Source organism: Carlito syrichta, unplaced genomic scaffold, assembly GCF_000164805.1.
Source record: "Carlito syrichta isolate Samal-C Ts95f unplaced genomic scaffold, Tarsius_syrichta-2.0.1 Scaffold303724, whole genome shotgun sequence".
NCBI classification, from domain to species: Eukaryota; Metazoa; Chordata; class Mammalia; order Primates; family Tarsiidae; genus Carlito; species Carlito syrichta.
This window is the reverse complement of record NW_007247820.1, coordinates 290,807-297,325: the sequence shown is the minus strand read 5'-3', so window position 1 is coordinate 297,325 and position 6,519 is coordinate 290,807. Positions and strand designations below refer to the sequence as shown.

General features: G+C 39.6%; 1 pseudogene; it reads right to left on the bottom strand.

Moving 5' to 3' along the window:
- Positions 1-396: 396 nt before the first annotated feature.
- Positions 397-1,170, bottom strand: LOC103261502 (annotated as a pseudogene).
- Positions 1,171-6,519: the final 5,349 nt, after the last annotated feature.

Genomic DNA, 6,519 nt, shown 5'->3' with positions numbered 1-6,519 from the left:
ACTTTTTTTGCGGGGTGGGGGTGGGGGTAGTGGCATGCTGTGTTATCTTAAATTAGGTAAAGATCTTTTTAACATGTCACAGAGCCGAGCTCGGTGGCTTAGCCTGTAATCCCGCGCCTTTGGGAGGCTGAGGTGAGTGGATTGCCTGAGTCCGCGGGTTCAAGACCTGCCTGGGCAGGCGAGACCTCATCTCTACAATAAATCAAAAAAAAAAAAAAATTAGCTGGGAATGCTAGCGCGCGCCTGTAATTCCGGCTACTCGGAAGGCTGAGGCGGAAGGATCGCTGGGGCCCAGCAGGTTGAGGCTGCGGTGGCCGGGAGCGGCCACTGCAGTCCAGTCTGGGCGACAGAGTGAGACTCCAACTCAAAAAAAAAAAACATGTCACAGAGACCATTTCATCCACTGCTCTGTTTGGCTGCCAGTCTGTTGTCTCTCTCTTCAGCAATGGTGAGGTGGATAACTTTTCCTCGGAAAGAGAAATCCACAGTTTGTTGCCTTTGTCAATAACAAAAATGCTGGAGAGCCAAGTGGCAAAGCTGTTGCCGTTGGCATCTTTTACATGAACCACATCAAAAGACCCAGGATGTCTTTCTCTGTTGGTGATCACACCAATTCTTCCCAGGTTAGCACCTCCAGTCACCATTGTCAAACTTGATGAAATCAGCAATTTTGCCAGTCTCCAAATCAATCTGAATGGTGTCATTCACCTTGATGAGGGGATCATGGTAGCAGATGGTGCGAGCCTTATGAGTCACCAGATGAGGAATTCCTTTTGTGCCCACAAAGATCTTTCTCACTTTGCACAATTTGTACTAGCCTCCTCAGGTGGGATACGATGAACAGCAAACCAACCCTTGGTGTCGTAGTTCAAGCGGAAATTCTCTCCAGTCTTCAATGCTGATGACATACACAAACTCAGAAGGGTAGTTTATATCAGTCCGGACCTTGTCATCCATCTTAATGAACAGCTGCATGCAGATCTTTTTTATTTCATCTCTAGTCAGAGCATACTTAAGTCTGTTTCTTAGGAAAATGATGAGAGGGAGACACTCTCTCAGCTTGTGGGGAGCAGTGGATGGACAAGGAGCAAACACACCGGCTGATTTATCCAGCATCCAATGCTTTGGAGTTGCTATGTGCTTCAGATGCTTCTTGGGACCAAGAGCCATGGCTGTGCTGGGCATGGAAAAAGGCAATGCTGCACTTTTTAAGGAACTCTCCCAGAGAATCATTTTTGCCAAAGCAACTGAGCTGAGATTCCCCCTAGGATCAATCTTAGACACATACTTTCCTTGGATGTGTTAATACTATGCCTTCAATAAGTCTGGGAAGAGGCAGTCTCTTTAGGGGGACTTTGCCTCACTTTGAATACACACAAACCATTTTATAGCTTAGTTCTCAGCTGATAACCTCTTTTTTTTTTTTTTGGTTTTAAAGCTTATAGAGCTGTGCTTCTCAAATGATTTGTAATGAAGAACCATGGTTTTTTTGTCTTCTAAAAATCATAAATTGACAATTTATTATTGCATATTTTATGGAGTACAAAGTGAAGTTAGGATTTACAAATACAAAGTGGAATAATTCAATCGGGCTAGTTAAGATATCCATCACCTCAAATATTAGCGTTTTTTTTTTTGTGGTGAGAACATATGAAATGTACGCTCTTAGTATTTTTTAAATGTACAATGCCCTGTTCTTAACTACATCATCATGCTGTACAATAGATGAAAACAAAACCATATTCCTTTTGTCTAATTGAGATTTTGTACTCTTTGATCACCATCTCATTCCCTCTACCCCCACAGTCTCTGGTAACTAGCTACCTTTCTACTCAGCTTCTATGAGTTTGATTGTTTTAGATTCCACAAATAAGTGAGAATTGTCTGTGTCTGGCTTATTTCACTCAGCCTAATGTTCTCCGATTTCATCTATGGTGTCACCAATGATAGAATTTCCTTTTCTTCTTTTTTTTAAGGCTACATAGTATTCCACATTTTCTTTATCCATCTATCTGTTGATAGATACTTAGGATGATTCCATAATTTGACTAATGTGAATAATGTTGCTATACACGTGAGGATGCAGATATCTCTTTGACAAACCTATTTTTGTTTTTTTGAGATGGAGTCTTACTCTGTTGCCCAGGCTGGAGGGCAATGACACACCCATAGCCACCACAGTCTCGACTTGCTGAACTCAGGCAATGCTTCCACCTCAGCCTTCCAAGTGGCTGGAACTACAGGCACTCGCCACCACACCCAGCTAATTTTTCTTGATTTATTGTAGAGATGAGGTCTCGCCAAGTTACCCAGGCTGGTCTCAGACCCCTAGGCTCAGGCAATCCTCTCACCTCAGCCTCTCAAAGTGCTGGGATTATAGGCGTGAGCCACCACACTCGGCCAACAAACCTATTTTAAATCTTTTGGGTGAATATCTAGTAGTGGGATTGCTGAGTCATATAGTAGTTCTGTTTTTAGTTTTTTGAGGAACCCCTAAACAGTTTTCCATAATGGCTGTATTAATTTAAATTCCCACCAACAGTGTACACCAACAGTTTCCTTTTCTCCACATCCACTGCCATCTTTTGTTTGTTTGATAATAGCCATTCTGACAGGTGTGAGATGATAACTCATTGTGGCTTCAATTTGCATCTCTCTGATTAATAGCAATGTTGAGCATTTTTTCATATTACAGACGGCCATTTGTATATCTTCTTTTGAGAAATGTCTGTTCATGTCCCTTGCCCATTTTTAATTGGTTTTTTTTGTTTTCTTGCTATTGAATTGTTTTAGCTCCTTACATGTTTTAGATATTAACCCATTATTGCATGTATGGCTTACAAATATTTTCTCCCAATCTGTAGGTTGTCTCTGCACACTTTTAATTGTTTTCTTTGCTGTGCAAAACCTTTTAAATTTGATGTAATTCATTTGTCTGTTTTTGTTTTTTTCGTCTGAGCTTTTAGGTTTCAGTTCAAAAGTCATTATCTAGACCAATGTCATGTCATTTTTCTTCCATTTTTTTTCTACTTGTTTAACAGTTTCTGGTCTTATGTACAAGTCTTTAACCCATCTTGAGTTGGTTTTTGCATGTGGTGTGAGATCAGGGTCCAATTTTATTCTTCTGTATGTGGATATCCAGTTTCCCCAGCACCATTTATTGAAGAGACTATCTTGCCTTTATTGCATATTCTTGGCACCTTTATTGAAAATCCTAATTCATTGTGAACTGATATTTTTATTAAATACAATACAAAGTCACAATTATACCAATCTGCTATAAAAGTTTCTACTCTTAGTTTCTGTACTTACATTTCTCAGGTTATGACCAGACAGCTAGAGGGCCACTGCAAGTCTATGAACTAGACTTTGAGAGGCACTGCTCCAACAATTTTAAACTTTTCGTGGAAAAACAAGAACATAAAAGCTCAGGTTTCTCCTTATTTCCTAAACATACATTAGGCCATTTCTTCTTTAAGCATGAAGTTCTTTCTTCCTGGTTTTCACTTCTGGAAATTCGGACAGGCTTTTGAGGGCCAATTCAACTGATAACTCAGATATAGCAATTTCTTTTTCTCAGACCAAAGTAACACTTTGCCTTCTGTATTTTGCAAAATAGGGTCTTAGTTTAGAGAAGGTAGACTCTAAACTAAGTCAAAGATTCAAATGTAAAGAGTTTACATGAGGCCGGGCTCGGAGGCTCAGCCTGTAATCCCAGCACTTTGGGAGACCGAGGTGAGTGGATTGTCTGAGCCCGCGGGTTTGAGACCCTCCTGGGCAACTTGGCGAGACCTTATCTCTACAATAAATCAAAAATGAGCCGGGCATGGTAGCACGCGCCTGTAGTTCCAGCTACTTGGAAGGCTGAGGCAGAAGGATCGCCGGAGCCCAGCAGGTCGAAGCTGTGGTGGCCGGGAGCAGCCACTGCACTCCCATCTGAGTGACAGAGTGAGACTCCAACTCAAAAAAAGAGTTTACATGAGATATGATCTCAGGAAACACTGGTAGAGTAGTAGGGAAGGAGTGAGGAGGAAAAGAAAGTGAAAGCAGCCACTAAAGTGCTCGTTATTTAGTATGTTGCCATTATGGGCACCGGGAGCTTAATCAGACTGAGTAACTCAGGAAGCCAGCATAAATCCTCATAGTGATCCTACCACAGGAGAAAGGGATCTGGAGGATTTGTAGAGGTGGGATGATGTAGTTCTTCATCCAGTATGTTGGCTTGCCAAAAGTACTCTCGGGCAGAGAAGTGCAAGTGCTGGCAGCTAGAGCTATCCCTGTAAGGAGACACGCATAGGACATGCACAGCCAGGGCAACACCTATGTCTTGTGTCACGGTTATTGGAATATAGACTACTTGAAGGCAAGGGCTATGAACTGTCCAATTTCACATAAAGCATTTGATGAATATGTGTTTCTAAAATGAGTATAAATTTGATTAGTGTTCATATACATGATTCTCTTACCAAGTATCAAGTAAGTAGGACACCAGCCTTCATATTTCAGAATGTTTTAGTAAATAGATTAATTTTTACTATTTTCTTTCATTGAAGAGAGACTTTGGCTTTCTTGCAGTAAAACCCACATAGGTCATTATACTGCATATTCATGGATGGATAAGCTCTCTGAAGCACAGAGTCTTTTCAGGTGCTGGTGCACAGCTGCTGTTCTAGAAGAACAGTGATTCTCAGACACTAACATGCCCACAAACCACATAAGCATCTTGCAAAAATGTGGATTCTGGTTGAGTAGGTCTGGGGTAGGGCCCATGGTTCTTCTTTTCTATCCTGCTCTCTGATCCTTAGGCCACACTTTGCAAAGCAAAGGCATGGGTAATAGAATGAACAGTGTGTGCCCTTGAGTTACTGATCTGTTGAAGTCTTTGTTGTGCAGCACCCCAAAAGGTTTCAACTCCATTTCCACTGCTATGCCAGAATCAGCTTATAACACCAGCTCCCAAGAGCCAGCTAAATGTTCAGGAATTTGGTGAGTCAATTGTTAGTTTGAAATCAGCCATGGTGGGAGTATTTATACCATAGAAACCAGCAAATGTCACAGATCAGGTTTTGTATTTTTCAGAGTGCTGGTTTATCAGCATATTTCTGCTTATTGATTCCAACCCTGAGTACTACCCTGCCCTGTCAGGCATGCACCCAGAAGACAATGATTTGGTACTTTGGACTATTAGTGGGGCTGAGGGACAGGGTACTACAGAGGGCAAGAAGACAAGACTCTCTGAGCAGAAATCAAGGAGGAAATACAGGGATAAGTGACTGTTATTATTATTATTATTATTATTATTACTATTAGAAGTTTTTGCATTCTTGACAATTCATACTATGGAAACATTTCAACAAAGCAAAACTGTCTATTACAAGATTATCTGTGAAAGTGGAAAGAATGAAATATTATGTATCCATTAAACAAAATCAATACTAAACCTATGGAAATGTATAAAATGTATATAGAATGGTAAGTGGGAAAAAGAATAACACATACATGGAATTTATTATTTAGCTATGTGGACTTGTTATTTCAACTATGTTTATAAACATGCATGCATATCATAAAAACAGGAATAACATATAAACAAAAATCACTGTGTTATTGTTCTAGTTTTAATGGGAACCAAAAAAATTTATGAATATTGTAGCCTATGCAAAATAAAATATAACAAAGTCTTTCAACTAATCTCATATTTCTTTTCAAATTAAAAAAACACATCAAAAGTAAGAATGACTAAGCAAAGTCAGGAGAAATATTAATAATAGTTAACTTTTATTACATGAAAGCACATTTTTATGTCATTTATACGAATTTGCTCAGTTAATTTTCACAACAACCTATGATAGAGGAACTCTTCTTATTGACATTTTGCAGACGAGAAAACTGAGGCACACAGGAGTGTTTGTAATTTTCTCAAGGATATACAGCTGGCAAATCACATAGGTCAATTTCAAACCTATGACTCTTAATCTCTTTACATTCTTGAATCGTCATAAAGTCATTTTTGCAAAGTTCTTTAAGGAACAATAACCCTGTCTGGAGCAAGAAAGATTCAGCCATAATTGATTGCTTGTTTGTTTTAAAGAAATCAACTTTGACCTGTAAACAAGACGTACAAAGCTAAAGTCAATTTATAGTAGACAACAGTTACTCTTTGGAAGTAATCAGTTCAGTGTTGACTGAGGTAAGAAGAGCCTCTCCCACTCCTTCAGGCAAAGATGAATCCAAACCAGGTTCTAGATAATCTCCCAGGCCTCTCTACTTCATGTTTCTTCCTAAGAGTCAGAAGATAGATTGCACGGTCTAAACTTAGGATGTAGACAAGCATCTGTCTTTCCTCATACTCTTCATCTGCCTGTTGGGTGGACTAGCACGCTGTTCTATTGCTCTGACTTGGGTGGAAGAGTAAAGCATGATGGCTATTCACTCAACAAACATGTCCTACAATCCCAAAGTATAGGAATTCTTAGAAAATGTGTGATATAAATATATGTACATATAAAGTATATGTTT